General features: G+C 48.5%; 1 protein-coding gene across 2 annotated transcripts in view; it reads left to right on the top strand.

Moving 5' to 3' along the window:
* CASTOR2 (cytosolic arginine sensor for mTORC1 subunit 2) overlaps positions 1-17,484 on the top strand; it is a 166,749-nt gene that overhangs the window by 136,767 nt on the left and 12,498 nt on the right. The gene's annotated exons all lie outside the window — the stretch shown is intronic.

Below are 17,484 nucleotides of genomic sequence, written 5' to 3'. Positions count from 1 at the left end.
GCTATGGAGGGCCCAGAGAGAGGGGCAGCAGGGTGGGGAGCCTGAGCCCACGGTGGGGAGCCCGCCCCGCGCACAAATCTGGGGGGCATGTTCCCCCCCAAGTCTCCTTCCGGGCGTGCGCACTGCAGTGGGGAAGCAGCTCCCCCCTTCCCTCCATATGAGCTGGGCAGCAGCCCCAGCCCCAGCCCTGCCAGGCTGCAAAGGGAAACCCACCATTTCTATTTCCCATGGTTTTCTCCTTAAAATGAGAAAATCCGTGTTTTACCATGGTGAACGGAAAACCCAGATCCCTAACAATAAGCAATGTTATATGCTGCAAGCTTTGCCTGAGGCTGTGGTTCAAGACCAGCCTAAAGCCGGAGTGGAAGCACAGTCCAAACAGGTGGGCTGTGCCAAATGTACTGTAGACACCGAGGAAATTTGCATTTCTCTGCAAACACGCAGCTGGTCCCGGCTGCGCTTGGACAGCGCCGAACCTTCCCAGGGAGCCAGTATCCATGTAAGAGGGGGCAGCAACCAGGGCAAGAGCCTCAGACACTGCCTTTGGGGATAGAGAGCAAGCACAAAAGAAGCCACCATTGCTGGGGTAGCTGACCGCGCGATGCCATCAACACAGCACCAGAGCTGCCCAGCTACACCTCTCTTTGGAGTTGTGACCGAACGTGGCGTCAGGGGATTTCATGCCACTTGTGGTTTCCCTGTGGATGGTTTGCACAGCTGCCCAAATCCAGGGTGAGGACTCCAGCACTCAATCTGATCGAACTGTTCATTCATCCTGTCTGCGTACCGTCCATGGCAGGAGCAGGTGAATGCGGAAAGAGAGGAACTGTGCACTTTTGGTTAAGTTAAATGTGGCTCTCGTGTGCCTACTCCGTTTGAGTCTCGGCCTTTTGGTTCTCCGCGTGTGAGATGCGTAAGCCATCAGCGTGCAGACTTCGTGTCGTGTCTGCTCGAAGGGCTTGGAGATCTCTGGCAGGGAGCGGCTGTAGGGCATTCAGATGCAGTAAGGGAAGGGCAAGTGCAAAAACCTGCATGGGGCAGTCGAGTTTCTCTTGTCTTGTTGTTCCCAGATTTGCCTTTTGGGGCTTTTATTCATCAAGAAAATCGGGAGGTTAAACCTCAGGCACATCTGTTTCTCTTTCTTCTGCCTTTCCTGGCCTCTGCTATTAAGTTTTCTATCCAGCATAAAGTTCACAAATTCTTTCCTTTTCAGTCCTGTTACCATGAGCGAGCCATGGTGCCCTCTGGGAAAAGTTACACATTACACTTGCACCATATTAAGGGCACTTAAAATGCAAACATATCTGCTAGATAAAGTTGGTTAACTCTGCTAAGTGCCCCCTGAACATCTCCAAGTTGTGTCACTTCTGGGGAGGGTTAGCTCTGGGCCATGCCCCCTAGCTTATGTTCGGGAAACTTCATTCTGCTCCATGGATAGAAAAGCATTATTTGCAGTCATCTAGCATCCCAGGATGCAGCACTCCCAGCATCTGGGAAAGAGCCCAGGTATCTTGGGTCCTAGGCATGTTCCTGTTCCCCGGCTGTCTGATGACAAGTCAGAGCTGTGCACAGGAGAAACGGTATTAACTCGTAATGCGGTATATCCCGTTCTAACTTTAACGCGGCTTAACATTCCCCTTTTCTAGTATGGTCTAAGCGTAGTGTGTAATTTCACCCCCAGGTTGCTACTGTGGTAGTGACTGTAGCCCATTGGGCATGTGCTCATGCTGCACAGAAGGGAAGGATGGCCTAGTAGTTAGGGTACTAGCCTGGACTAGGGGTGCCTGGTTAATATTTCTTGCTCCTATGTGAAGTCCCTTCAACTGTCTGCATTTCCCTATATTTCTGTCTATAGCATGACGATGACCGTACCGCTTCCTGCTGTGAAGATAGATCTGTCAAAGACGACGATCTGCTTGGAAGTCGTAGTATGAAGTGTCACAAATAAATAGGCTTTTGCCTGGAGCATCGCACTTCAGGGCCGATATCTGTGCCTCATTTTGGGCTGGAGTTGTAACCACCATGTCACTAGCCCTCCTGTAGGTAGGGTTACAGAAGACTGTGGTAGAAATGTCTGACAGCACCTGGCATGTTATACGTGCAAAGTTGCATACAGGGAGTTAACTGCTGAGACTTTGGAAATTCAAAAGGCGTACGCTTGCCTTGGAGAGCACGTCGGCCTAGCATGGGGCTTTGTTTAATAGATGTCTCCAAGCCAGTGAACCTCATCCTTAAACTTAAATAGTGTAGGGTCACGTTTCTAGGCCCAGATGTGATCCCTGCAGATGCCGTTGCTACCATCCCGGGGATTGCACCAGAAAGAAAACTGACCCTGCTTCAGACCAGGCTGAGATGAGAGGGCTCAGGGGAGCTCAGAGCACTTGGAGCGAGAATTGAAACCATAGGTGCCAGGGAATGAGATTGGTGTGGAAAATTAGCTGCAGCGCCTTGTTGTGAATGGCTGAAACACAAGGAGGAAAATGGACTTTTGATCCTAGCTTTCAAGCACATAGTGTTATAACTGAAGGCAGAGGGCGGGTGTTGTCTAGTGGCTGAAGTACCTGACCCGGAGTCGGGGCGTGCTACTATACAGGTGATAACAACCCTCCCTGCATGATCCTGCTCCCCACTCATTAAGTTTTTGCTACATCTCGCTTGCCTTTTGGTTACCTGATACTTTCTTTTATCTCCCCTTCTATTTACATATGGATTTTTACACAAGCCTTTGCTCCAACTGTTTTTTTTTAGCTCTGCTGTGCCTGCTTTTCTCCCAGAGACTGGAGGAAGAGTACAATATACCAAAAGCTTGTTTAAAACATAGGCAAGTACCAGGCCTCCTTTGGGAAGAGGATAGGGTAGCCATCCATCCCTAATTGGATGGGACAGTCTCAAAATGGAAACATCAGATCCCGGTCCCGAGCTGTATGATTCGGGGACAACGTTTGTCCTGTATTCCCAGTATCGTGCAGGGATCCATGTTTTCCATTCACCGTGGAAAAACGTGGGAAACGGCGGGTTTCCCCTTGCACGCTGGCTGAGTTCCAGCCTGCAAGGGGCTGCAGGGAGCAGGGCACAGGGAGCACCATGTGCATGTGTGCACACACACATATGCACACAGCCAGGAGTAATGCCCAAGGCAGTGGTGGAGAGCAGCTTCCCCAGCTGCCTGTAGGTGAGTCTATGGGAGGGGGTGACAGATTGAGGCCCCACAGTGAGGGAGGGAGTGGGGCAGGGGCTCTGGGGGCACTAGGGGGAGCAACATAGAGCCACGGACAACTCGTTCAGGGGGAAGAGGGGTGGCTCCCTACTGCTGTGCGCACTCCCGGGGTGGGGAGCATGGGGGGGCATGTGCCCCTCCAGATTTGTGCATAGGGTGGGGGCAGATGCAAGCTTCCCACTTCAGCCTCGGGGCTCCCCACCCTGCTGCCCTCCCCTTAGAAGCCCTGCGCCAGCCGCATCACCATGGCAATGTGCCCCCTGCCTGCCCAGCAGCAGTGGGGGTGGCAGTGTAGAGTTGTGCCCCCCACTGCAGCCAGGCAGGCAGGGTCCCCCACATGGCAGCATGGCTGGTCCAGAGCTCCCATGGAAAGGGCAGCAGGGCAGGGAGCCCTGAGCCTGCAGAGAGCAGCCCACATCTGCCCCCCTCCCCCCTGGGCTCTGCTTGGCTCTGCTCCAGCCATGCCACTGTGGGGGACATCATCTTAAGTCCCTCCCCGCCCCCAGCAAAAATAAAAGTTGGTGTCTGTGGTCCAAATGAGTGGTTCTCAATCTTTCTAGACTCGAGACACCCCTGGGAAAGTGCCAACTCTTAGTTTTCACTCCTTTTTTTTATTACAAAAAAATAAAGTAATTCTTTTGTGGCAAAAAGCTTAGAAAGACCACAACAGGTCAGAACGGTTTTAGCACTGTGAAGTCCTGTTTGAAATCTCTGGGTGTATCCTGTGCTAAACAGTGCTAACGTTGTGTAGCACCCTGTAACACCCTTGAAAGGATCTCATGGCACCCTAGTTAAGAATCACTGGTCTAACCTATCCCAACCATGCATTGGTCCAATAAAAGATATCACTCACAAATGCTCTTGCCTCTCATATTTTCTGGATCATCTTTGTTTCAGCATCATTTCAATGCTACCTTAAATAACAGTAGGCATCATCAAAGCATGCAAATTGGTGACATGGTATTGTACGTAAGCACGTATTTATGGAGGAAGTTGTTAAGCAGTATACCCTCCAGAAAAGAATAAAAATCATGCATAACTGAGGCCATTTAGACCAACTGTGGTTTGAATGTGCAGGAGCCGTAGGGAGTGTGAGGTATACCCTGCTCGATGCATCTGTGGTCCACTCATCACATCTGCTGCAAATCACTGCTAGGGTGGGACTTGCTCCTGCAGGAATTTTTGAAGACTTGTGCATTTGCTGGGCCTCACTGTGTGAGCAACGTGGCCATGTGATGACATTCTCCGTGCATGGAAACCTGTTAAATCAATTATCCCAGATACTGCTATTAGTCTCTGGTTGTAGGTCTGTGGAGGAACAAAGCCATCAGCACAGAGGGTTAAATAGCACTACAGTTTGGGGGGTCCCAGCCTCCATCAGGAGATCAAAAGGATGTCTGCAGTTTTCCTCCTGAGGTTTAAAATGCGGGAGTTGGGGCAGGGGTTGGAGGGAAGACTTGGAGACTGGAGAAAGAATGCATCTTGCCTGACATGGCTGGAGAGACCTTCCTTGTGAGAGGAGCTTATTCACATTGCAAATGGACTCTTCCCTCTGGGAGATGCTGGCTTTTCCTTAATGAGAGGGTAGCCAGCTGCACTCCAGATGTTGACTCCAGGAGCCATTTACTTTGGTTTTAGATTGAAGAGGAGTATCTCACACACACACACACACACACACATGCACTTCTGCAGCTGCTGTTGTTTTTCTGCCTTTAAGGTGAAAGGAAGGGCACGGGGACCCTCACCATAACGGAGGCCTAGTCCTGGATTAGCAGGCTGCGGCTCAGCTAATTCTGTCTGTTGCCCCAAGTGGCTTTTCAGAAGCCAGATGGAAAGGAGACATCAGAATTGGAGATGGTCTCTTGCAGTGTTACTTGTCCCGATGGCTAACCTGACATCTGCTCTGTCTACTGCATTGCTGCTGCTAATACTAATGGTATTGCCAAATCACCTGATGGTCCCTACTGAGATTGGTGCTTCACCAGGCTCACTGTTGTATGTACAACAGGGCAGGGGGCAGCCCCTACTTTTGTGTCCTTATGAAGTAAATAGATGAGCCAGCCAAAGCTTGGTAGGGTCATGTTGGGATGGAGAGGTGAAGTGACTTGTCCGAGGTGATCCAGGAGCAGAACCAGGAATAGAACATAGGGTCCCAATTTAATGCCCTGCCTGCGGGGTTGTAGCAGAAGATAGCAAGAGGCAGCGTGGCTGCAGGAGCTGCAGACATTTTGTGGTTTCAAGGGTGACATAGAAACCTGGTCTGTGTATGTGCATGCAATATAGTCCTGAACCGCCAATGCCCTGAACCCACTTCCAGCATGCCGTGCAGAAGCTCAGACATCTGTGGTTAGGGAGGGATGTCTCCTGGCCCTGTGTTCAATGCTGCTGTGACTTTAGCAATGCAGGTGCTTGGTATTTGTCTTAGTTCAGTGAGTAACCATAAGTCCCAGCAGTATTTCAGAGATGAACAGAGGATACCGCAAAGCAAGGATATCTGTAGTGAAGTTTCTACATGTTCCAGTGTAAGTGCCTATTTTGTGTGATCTCCTCCCTGAAACAGGATCCAGCCCTTTCTGCATGGATAAATATGACCATTGTTCAGGTAATTGCTTGCCATGTTGGCTCTCTCCCCTAGTGTATGTGTTCTATAAAAATGGGCACCTTCCCATCCCTGCTACTGCAGTGCACCTGCCCTACACTAAAAATATAGATTATCATTAAAAAACAGCAAGAGGAGCATCAGCAAAGCCTAGGAAGCATGCTAATGCTGCCAAAGCCACCCATAGTGCCCTTGACATGAATGCTAAAGACCTGCAGTCTAGGTGAGCAAGTGCCTTTATACTAGAGGTGCACCGATACATCGGTCCATATCGTATGAAGCACTGATAAAAGGAAAATTGACATCATCAGCAATTGACTTTTTGTTGGCTGATAAATGCCGCGTGCATGTGCACAGCCGCCGCGTGCATGTGCACAGCCACAGCGTGCACGCAGCCAGGAGTACAGCCTGGCAGCTTGGAGAGCAACATCCAGCCAATAAGTCTGTGGCGGGGGAGGGGGCATTGGTGGGGGGGCAGATCGCAGCCCCCCACAGTGAGGGAGAAAGTGGGGCTGGGGCAGGGAGGGGTGCCAGATGGAGCTGTGGGCAGCTGGTCCAGGGGCATGGGGGGACAGGGATGGGGGTGGCTCCCACTGCTGCATGCAACCTGGAGGAGGCAGGGGAGGCATGTGCCCCACCCCCAGATTTGTGCACGGGACAAGGGCGGGCTTCATGCTTGGGGCTGGGGGCTGTGCTGGGCTCTTCTTGGCAGGGGGCTGCACTCAGGGCGGGCGGGGGTGGGGTGAGCAGCAGCAGCATGGGGTGGGTGGCCACAGGGAAGCTACAGCAAATTTTGGGATGGCTGTAGCCTACCCCATAACCCCGTCTCCCAGCACAGCCCTGACCCAGCCACCCCACCAGGAAGAGGATGCTGCGGGCAGCCTGCCCTCATCCCACCCTGCCCCACTCCCTCCCTCATTGTGGGCATCTCTGTCTGCCCCTCACACCCCTTACCCCCCACAGACTTATCTGCCAGACGCTGCTCTCCAAGCTGCTGGGCTGCATATTGGCAGTCAGGTCAGTAACAGCAGATATGGCTGGTTAAAAATCAGACATTGGTATCAGCCAAAAAATTCTTTATTGGTGCACCCCTATTTTTTACCTTTGTCTTGTTTTTCAAATTCATGAAGTTGTATTATGCAGCTTAAGGAGAGGGAGTGATCCATGCATGTGCACGTGTATATGTGATGTATGAAACATGTTAGCTCAGTGGAATGCCCATCCATTGCCCAGGGTAGCGTATGCATATTGAAAAACAACTCTGTGCGTCCCCAAAATCTGCACCAAATTCTGCTATCTTATGCTCTGCCCATCCTGTTCACACCTGAAGTGAAGAAAGTCTGGACGAGCATTTCATCGGATGCAGTTAGGGGCTGATACGATGGAGCTGGAGCCTTTTCCTTTCCCTTCTTTCTATATTTTGTACGTTCCATGTTTTCTTGGGTCTTGCTTTTTTTTTTTTTCTTTTCCATGTTGGATTCCACCTTAAAGTTACATTTGCCAAGGCAGCATCCTTCAGTCTATATATATATATAGCCCAGCCATCTTTTATTTCTTCAGCCATAGTTTGTATGCCAGCTTTCATCCAAAGCTCTTCAATTTGTTTCTTTTTCAGGCCAAGCCATACTCACCTTTTGTTCGCAGCAGTTCTCTTCCCTGTAAAAACCGGAAAGAACATGTGCTTTTTGTAGCATGGCCTGACAGTCACCAAATCCAAGCTCTTGCCTGTCACGGGGTGGAAGTCAGGTGTAGAATTCAGCACATCTCCGTGAGATATTGCTGCCACTACCTTCCTCCTATTTTAAGGCAGATGGTGGATTAGATTGTGCACCCTATCTGGTTGCAGATGGTGGCTTTTACTGCTACAAGAAGCTTGCACTCTTAAGTGGATACCCATCTACTACCACCTGTGCGTGCGCTGGTCCAGTGGCCAACAGCATTAAAAGTCACCAGGGTGGGTCTGTAACAGCCTGCAGGGCCTTTATCATTCACTTTTATAAGAAGGTCCCCGACCAGTGGAGTTTGTGCTCAATAAGTTGAAAGGTCATTTATAAAAGAAGGTGCTTGCTGATCCTAGCTCAGTTTTGGCATTGGAAGGGTTTATGGTTGTTTCTGTTGTCTTGCCTATGGTCATTTTAAAAGGGTGCAAACCCTAGGACTGCTGAAATAAAGAGGTAACTTTCCAAAAAAGGCAACTCCTAGTATTTGTACTCTGTTTTGTGGGCAGGGAGATGGCACTAGATATGGATATGAGAGTAGTCCTAACCTCACCCCTTAGTCTGAGAAAGGTGTGGACAGCCTTTGCTGGCTGCTGTCTGTGCCATGCTTTTGGATGCTGCAGTAATAGTGTCCAGGGTATACAGCTGCCCCCATCTAGGTCCTCATCAGGAGAATACTTCTTGGTATGTTCAGTTAATGTGTTTTTCATAGAGCTGAATAGTTTAGAACGGGTCAAAGTCTCTGGTTCGTCTCTCCAGTCCCAGAGCCGTGCCACACTCATTGGGTTGCTGGAACCAGCCCAAATTCCACTCAGCACCCCTAATTGGGAAACAGGGACTGGGACAAACAGGCGACTCCGGAGACATAAATAAATCAAGCGGCCACATGGTGTCACCCCTGCTCTGTACAAATGTTACTGAAGATGTGCTGAGCAGCAAGACACCTTTTAAGAAGCCCCTGCCCAGCCAGTGTACATACATCATACTTTTCGCATCCTCTGATGACCCAGTTAGCAAAGCCTTCAGTGGGGAAGCCAGTCCATGCCCTGTGTATTCATTTAAACCAGGGGTGGGCAAAATGCGGCCCGCGGGCCAGATGCAGCCCGCCAGACTATGCTATGCGGCCTGCGGGGCCCCTAAAAAATTGAGAAAATTAATATTGATTTGCCCCTGGCTGCCCATCACGTGGCCCTCAATGGCTTGCCAAAACTCAGGAAGTGGCCCTCCACACAAAATAATTGCCTGTCCCCGATTTAAAGAGACAACTGGGAAATGGGAACCTCTGCTGAGAGTCTGCTGGAAGATGGAGGCTGCGTCTTCCTGGATAGGCCAAAAGGAAGCAAGCAGCAGAGAGGGGAGCTGTGCTCCCCTTAGACATGGGCAACTTTGCACCAAACAGAAGAATTTCATCTGTAGCAGAAACGGTCAAGGGAAGGGCAACCTCCTCCTATTAAGTCTCTAGACATAATGCTTCTGTTACCAACCTTCTTCAGAAAGCGGAGATTCACCCTCCCATAGAGAATGAGCTACATCAAGCACACACCATATCGAGCCTTTTATTAACACCTCTCTAGATACCTCTGGTTGACCTGAGCTCCTGCATAAGAGGGTGTAGCTTCTGCTACAGTCGGTAGGGCTGGTTGAGGAAAGGTTGTTCTTTCAGTGAAAGGTGTTTTGGTTTTATTTGTCCAAACATACCACAGAAGTGTTTTAGTTGCTTGGATAGCTAAAAATTGTCATGGGAAGATGACCAAGTCCTTTCCTCTCTCCAGGGGTGCGTTTAGGGCTAGTCAGCATGCCAGCACAGCTCTTCCAACAACCCTCTCGGTGGCTTAAAACTCTTCATTAAGCCGCTTGGTAACATTTGCTCCAAAATGCTTCTCTCGGACTGGCCAAGCGTTGCTTGAGTGAGCAACGTAGCCTCAGAAAAAAGTTCTTTTAAGTCTCCCAGGTTTCATAAAGGAAAGGTGGGATTGATGGCGCGGGTATGATTCTCTCAAGTGACGTGTCAAATAACTCCGGCCTTTGTGAATAATAAGGGCTCTTGCAGTCAGATGAACTTGGTAACTCGGGGTCACTAAGTGCAATTCCCGGCATATATAATTTGTAGGATTCACACATATGGCATGAAATTGAAACTCGTCATTAGGCAGGAAGCAGTTTGAATTGAACTTGTTGGCAAAGCAAGAGAAAATTACCCTTGGTAGATTCATTCATTTTAATGTAGGACCTCCACTAGCCTTTTAGGTTTAAGTTAATCCCGAGCATATAAAACCTTGGAACAACAACTGGGGCATATGTCCAAGACACCGTTTACTTGAAAAATGTACGGGGAACACCTAGTGTTAAAAGTAAGTGATGCTGTTTTCTGTAATGTGGACCTGAACCTTTTTATGCTAAGAGGTATATAATGTATACATAAAAACCCAGAATATGCAACCAAGCAGCTTGGCAAAGGATCATTCTTAACAAGCTTCTCCTACGTGTTATCCCTTACTGTAAAGAAAATAAACCTTCCCCTTTTATGGACCCATGATCATGTGTTTCATACTCCATCCTAGCTGTTGGTCTTTGTGGAATTAGGAGATGTGGCTCCAACACAAGAGCCATTATGTTGCTCTAATAACTTGGTGCCATATGAATGAAAACGCATGTCCCACAAGAGGAACTGTCAGGAAGAAAGTAAAGGCAGAGCTGCAGCATCACTTATTAAGGTTGCCCAGAACTCACTCCCAGGAGACCCTGCATTTAGTTAAATGTGTTTGCCAAACTAACTCTTTGGGCAGAAATTCCCCAGGTTGGGCATCTCCTTAGGCTGAGTGTTTAAAATAATAAAAATCCAGCCAAAACAGTGCATATATTTTGAGAACAAAACAAAAAACATCATATTTTCCAAAGGAAAGGGAACTGGAGCCAAAAGTACTGTAGGTGCCTGATTTGAGACTATATTAGACTATTTAGTATTCTTTACAACTTAGTACAGTACTTCTCAACCAGGTGCCATGGGGTGCTGCACAATATTAGCACTGTTAGGTGTGCAAACACCTGCTACGCATGATCCACCAGATAAACCCAGAGATTTAAAATAGGAGTCCACAATGGCAAAACCATGCATACCATGGTACGGTCTTCCTGAGTTCTTTGCAACAAAAGAATTGCTCTTATTTTTCCAGTGTGACAAAAATGAATGAAAAGTAAGATCTGACATTTTTGGAGGGATGCCTTGAGTCTAAGAAGAGGTGCCTTGAGTCGAAAAAGTTGAGAACCACTGACTTAAGCAGAGCTCCTGTTGACTTCATTTGCACGTCCAAGTGCTTAGAGCATCTTAGGGTCTTGAGGCGAGAACCCAGAAAATGAGGTATGAACAACGAGGGATCATCTATGAAGATTTTAGTGTTTTGACTAGCCTGGTAGAGGCAGAGATTAAATCCAGTTTCCCAGGGTAACATTCAGCTCTGTGTACCAGAAGACTATCCTTTGTTTTCCTGCAATTTCCCACTTCGGTCTATGTGCACCCTCCAATAAAGACAAGTCTCCTTTGCTTCCCAAATATGATTCTACCCTAGCCAAGGTCCACCCTGGAAAAAAAAAAGTCTCCAATTTAATGATCAAATGCTTCAAAATGCATGGGCACAAGGGAGCTGAACTGAAGCGGTACAGGCAACCCTAATACGGCATGTGCATACTTTTCAGAGCAGGCCTTTCTGAACAGAGCAATCAGTACCGTAGCAAGGAAGTTTGGCGCCTGGGGCAAGCCCTCACCCTACACACAGATCCAGGGTGCCTACACTGCCAGGCGTGCACGTGACAGCACAAGCCGCCCCCCTCCATCCCTCTGCCCCCCCCCCCCCGGGGCAAACGAGCCACTCGTGGCTCCATCCCATGCCTTGGCCCAGCTGGGCAGTGCCTGTTGGCGCCCCTTAACTTCAACACCCGGGGCAGTCACCCCACTTGCCCCCCACTTGCTTACGGCACTGAAAACAATGTTCTGTTAATTGGAGTACCTACACTTATTATGATAGATAACTGAGGCTCCAGATTTCATAGCTTGCTTGAGGAAGACAAGGGAAGCTGGGAAGAAACAATCAGTTTTCGTTGCGCTGACGTAAGAAAGTACTAAAAGCACAAGCACGCGGATTTAAAGTTCGAGTCTTCGTGCCAAATACATGCGTGGTGTGACGCGACTAAAGCAGCCCCAGGAATGACTTTAAATGATACAGAGTGGGGTGGAGCAGAAACGGAAGTGCACGTTTGACCACGACCCTTGAGAAACCTGCATCTCATTTGCAAACAGTGCTCGTCAGGGTCACTTCTGAGTACTTTAAAAATTTCTAGCGAACCAGTAGGAGAGATGCATCACTCCTTTCCTGCTAAGTGCCACCAGCACGTGGCTATTCGGCCTTATGTCGGTGTTTGCGAGATCCAAGCGGAGTACATAATGCCACGTAGAAAAGGGGTTTTGAAGGCCGTGTTACTCGAACAGTGAGAGGGCCCTTCACACCCGTAGCTCACACTTGAAGCGCGCCCGAATTGATTATGACGCACACTGCCTCCTCTGCTGCCATTTGAAGAGAAGCGAGGGTGACAGCTGACCAAACAGGCAGCGTAAAGGGAGATTGCTTTTGTGTTTAGCCTTAATGGAGAAAATTGCAGAAGCTGCCTGTTCATGTGAAAGCCGACACATAGCAAGGGAACAGAAAAATCTTGTCTTGGAAGGAGCTCGTGCTGAAATTGAGGACAGACAGGACTGGGTTTGGGACGTTAGGCGATTTTTAGTTGGGCAGGACGTGGGGAGAGTTTAATTCCCTTCTTCTTTCTTCAGGCATGGACACTGTAACTTTGGACAAACCACCTTGTTTCCCAGCGCTAGGCTAAATTAAGTCCTTTTATCCATTTGAGCTATTGTGTTCGGATAAGTCGCTCAGCGCGGGAGCTAAATATGGTACTCAAATCCAACTGAAGCCAGGGACTTTTCTGCCTAGCAACCATTTTGCATCGAGTCGATTCCTAGAAATTGCCTACTGTGTTTGTTTATAGTTTGTGTGGCAACAAAAATGCCTTTGCTCCACAACTGCTAAGCAAGAGGCCAGCAGGCTTTTTTCTCGTTGTTTCAGAAGGGCAGGAAGGAAAGGTATTTGCATCCTCTGAAAGGTTATGATTTGAATTGTAAAATCCCTGATGTTGCTCTGCTGCCCTGCAGAAATCCCTGCGGAGCATTGCTGGTGGGTTGATATTGCTTGTCCTTGCCCGCTGTTCTGGCTTTGCTACGCTGCATCATGCAGCGTAGCTGCCACATTACTTGAATTGGAAAGGCTTAGTATAGCGATCTAGGCAGCGAGGTCTTTTTGGATGTCTGAGTACTATACAGAAACCCCCATCAGATCCACTTTTGTTTCGTTTCCAGGCCAGGGGAGAATCAGAGTGCTCCCTTTCTTAACATCACAGTCACAATGCAGTTTTCCCCTATTGCTCATCCTAATCCATTTACCAAGTTTTGCTCTCCAGTGCAGTCCTTCCAATGGCTCCCCAACCCCACAGGCTTTGGACCAGCCTTTTGGCCCACAATAACATGTGGCGTCATTGTGAGACAGGATTGAAAATGGGAGACCAGTGAAAAGCTCCCTTGAAAAAAAACGAACCCGTTTATAACAATCGCTTTAAAAAAGAAAAACAGCTGCGCTTCGAACATGAAACTTGGGACGGCACAAATGCTGCCTTGACAACTCATGATTTTTTTTATAATGCGTCTTGCAATTTTCAGTGATGGTGCACATGAATTTTAGCTCCCCTTACAAAAGAAAAGAGTAAAGCTCTATCCCACTATGTTGGCAGAGGGAAGTCTGAAAAAGTCAGACAAGGGTGCTCTGCAGGCTGAAAAGCCAGAAAGCAAACAAAAAGAAAGAAATATGACTCTTACTATTTGCAAACATGATTTCTGATGATTTCTGGAGCTGGCAGCCCTGCAAATGAACATTAAACCGTAAGGTGAAGAATCTTGAGCAGTCGATTAATAGTGAGTGCCGTTCAATCGATGAATAACATGCTACCTGCAATGTATTGCTCTAATGAAAAAACAGCTGTGCGCTGAATTAAAATAGGCGCCTCTGAGATGAGCTAGTACAGGGGTGTGCAAAATACGGCCCATGGGCCGGTCCCGGCCTGCCAACAGATTCAGTCCAGCCCACGGGTGAATGGCCACCAACTAATTGGATCTGGCCTGCGGAGAGCTGGCAGCTCCAGCCGTCACGTGGTGCTAGACGGGGGGAGGCAGGCGGGACTGCTCCCACCCAGCAGCATCAGAAGCTCCCACCCAGAGCCCCGACCCAGTACCTGCCATCAGCATCCGGTGTGGACCCAGCCAGGAGCTTGTGCCATGCTGGGTGGGTGGCAGCATCCGCTGTGGACCCAGCCAGGAGCTTGTGCCATGCTGGGTGGGTGGCAGCATCCGCTGTGGACACTGCCGGCAGGTTCTGCATCAGGCTCTAAGTCTTTACCTGGGTCCACAGCTGAGCTTCAGGGTGAACTACAGCTCCATCCGGGTTCGGGAGAGAAGGGGGGAGAGAGACACAGAGAGGAGGGGATGGAAGGGAAGGGAAGGGAGACAGAAGAAATGAGAGAGAGATGAGATGAGATGAGACGGGAGAGAAGAGGAGAGGTGAGATGTGGCCCTCAACGGGTCCCCAAAACTCATTAAGCGGCCCTCCAGATGAAATAATTACTCACCCCTGAGCGAGTGTAATAACCCAAGGAAACAATCCAAAAATAAACACATCTTTGCTTCTTTTCATTCACCAGAGCAAATGTCACACGTGTCCATTTTCACTAGGAAGGCAATTAGAGTCCTCAAGTAGGTATCTAATTGTAGCAGGGTTGAAACTGCCTCTGTGTGAACCAGCTCACAATTTATCCTCCTTGAGAAAGGGCATATTTTCCTATTTGGCAACACTTGATGCAGCACTGATCCAGTTATCTGTGTAGGCAAACGCTGCCTATCTCTGATATAAAGCTACTCATTTTCCAGCTATTCTTACGGACCCTTCATTGTAACCCTTTTCTAGATGGCTTGAGCAAAGTTGAAATGAGTACAGGAAAAAATGGCTATGACATTTGTTCATTTTCTCACACCGTTTTGCCTGGATTCCAGTGCTGTTGCTGGAACTAGAGCATGATCCAGATGTTTTCTGACCATTCGGTGAGCCAGCATCTCGTCTCCTCATCTGGACTGGAGACCACATTGTCCCGCTCCTCATTGTCACTTGTAATCTTGAGCAAGAGTTGTCAATTCAGTTTTGTCTAAGAGTCATCTGAGGTGATTACAGATAAATCTTGGAAGAGTATTGTTCGGTTTCTGAAGAGGTGTGTTGAAGCAAGTGAATCCAAGCTGGTCTGCCAGAGTTGGCTCATTGCTTGATTGGGTTTATCCAGTGCTTGGTGCTCCTCTAGCGCATTTTTCCTACCGAAGCAGTTGCCTGTGGTGTCGAATCTATCTGTTGTAGATGGCAGAAAATCCAGTGAGGCTCTCAGTTAAGAACTCACCAAGTTTTGCCTTTCATTTTGACCCCAGCGGTACCCAATAGCTAGTTCTTCCAAGAAAGCCAGAGGCCCGTGACATCACACTGGAGCTTAAATGTTCTTGCTTAGGCCTGTGTGGCCCTTGTGAACCTATTAATTTCTACACCCATATGCTTAATATGAATCAAAGCGATGGCACAAATTCTGTGGCCTGTCCCTGCTGGCCGTGGTGACTGTGTAGCCCACACAATATCCGTTCGCCCCACGTGAGGGACATGGGCAGCTGAATGGAAAGGCAGAGCTCTGCCCTGGGAGAGTGTCCTGTACAATACTATACTCTGAAGACCTTGACCTAAAATTTGAACTAAAAATCAAACAATATCATAAGCTTCATTGTAAAAGGAAAGCCGAACCCCAACTTTCTGACATCTCTGCGAGTCCTTGGTCTGTTTGAGAGCAGTGGGAGAGGCTGTTTTCTTAGTTGGGCTTGGGAAATCCGAGTCTCTTATTATCATAGGGTTTCCATGCTATTTTTGCAAGCTTAGAAGCTTCAAAAATGCTTTTCTCATCTGAACATGTAAGGCTCCTAGAGCTGTACCTTTCTCTAAGAAAAAAGGTTTGGTTGGGCCATTCCACCTGGAGGGGAGGGGGCACCACTTTGGTTTCTCCATCCATCCCCACTCCTGTGATGGGAGATACAAGGATAGGCCTGGTTGTTTGCCGGCTTCCCGTTGGCGGGTTGCTGGTGAAACACAAGCACAACCTTCTTTTGCCTTTTATTTATTTGCTTATTCTGCCTCGTTGAGCCTGCGTTAACGTTACGTTTGGTGTCTCCAGCATTCTTTGTACTTAGCACATTTTACAGCTCCCTGGGCAAGGCACCTTCCCACGCAGCTTATTTGATGCTATTTAGATGGAATTGTTGAGCCTCCAGTCTGTGTTTGTTTCATTAAAATTTGGTTTGTACTTTTCCATCTGGCTGCCTAATGGAAACAGTGTCCAGAAGTGGTAATTTAGTCACTTTCCATACACATCTCTCTCCCTCTCTCCTTTTTTTTAATGTTAATTGAATTACGAGACACTGGTTACTTAAGCAAACAAAATGGCCATAGGCATGCTTCGCAGGGTTGGTTAAATCCAATTAAACACACATAATAAACACTTTACAGTAATTGCAAATGTAAATGGTGCATCGGCCTCTGTCACCCTTGAGGGAAAGGTCATCTGGGAATGTAAGTTCAAGGCTTCCCACTGAGGCCTCCCAATGCACCATCCCTGTCTGTATCCTTTGCAGGTTCATTCCTTCTTCTGTCTATCCACAGATCACAAAGGCCCCTGCACACTTTAATTTAAGTGTGCCGTGAGATCTGACCTAGATCCCAACAATCATCAACAACCACGCATGTGGAGCAGGCACGGGGTTTAAAGTCACCAGCAGGGGAAGCTCTTCAGTTCCCTCTGCTGGGAGCTTCTGACCCCTATGCCCGACAGCTGAGGGAGCTGTGAGTTGCTGGGGGAATTTGGGTACAGAGTAGGTGAAAGAGGAGCTCCTTGGCTCCCCGTGCCAGTGGTCTACATGGCAGCCCTGGGCCCATTTGGAGAATTGGGGCTGCCCTGTGGGCTGGTGCTGACAACCAGCTGAGTGTTGACACTGACCCTGGGGCAGCCCCAGACATGCCACATGTTCAATTTAAGGCGCCAAACAAACCAGCTGTAAAAATGTTCTACATTATATATGGAACATTTTTATGGCGGGTTTGCCATGTTTTTGCACCTTAAATTAGTTGTGGCATAAATGTAATGTATAGGGGGGCGCCCAAAGGTTTTTAATATATCATAGCAAAGCTAAGGTCCTCCCACGAAGATGGTACATAGAAGTTATCTTCCTTTATGGAAGGGGTAGTCAAGGCACAGACAGATTTGGGGAATTGCCCACGGTCACCTCTTGTCATTAACAGGTTGGAAATGGAGCTCATATGTCCAGGTTCCCAGCCTTGAGTGACACCACAGGAGCAAGCTCCCTGCTTTCCACTCTGAATTTCATGTTGAAAACATATAGGGGGAGACACCTGTTCTGTCAGATGGTCTTCCTATGAAGAAAATAGAGAGAGCAACATGGCACGTATTGCTAATGTCAGACAGGAGCTGCTAAGACTTGGGCAGCAGCAAAAGGATTAAAAATGATGGTTTCTTTATACCATGCACTTTGTGATTCTGGCTGTTTGCAGTGCTTGGGCAGGCGCTCGGTTGTCTGGTACAAGGATTAGATCCTGCCCTGGACAGTCTTATAGGGAAGCAATCCGTGCAGGGCGAGTCAGTGCCGGTGCAGCGTGATTTGACTTTCCATGAGGGTAGATGGATCTTGCCATCTTGTTTTTGCTATGCCATTGCGTTTGCTGTGCCTGTGCCTGGATGAGCAGCCTTCCACAAGGGTTCCC

The sequence above is a fragment of the Crocodylus siamensis genome, chromosome 13 (genome assembly GCF_052110815.1).
Source record: "Crocodylus siamensis isolate JL-2025a chromosome 13, ASM5211081v1, whole genome shotgun sequence".
Taxonomy (NCBI): Eukaryota; Metazoa; Chordata; order Crocodylia; family Crocodylidae; genus Crocodylus; species Crocodylus siamensis.
This window is presented reverse-complemented; position numbering and strand designations above follow the sequence as displayed.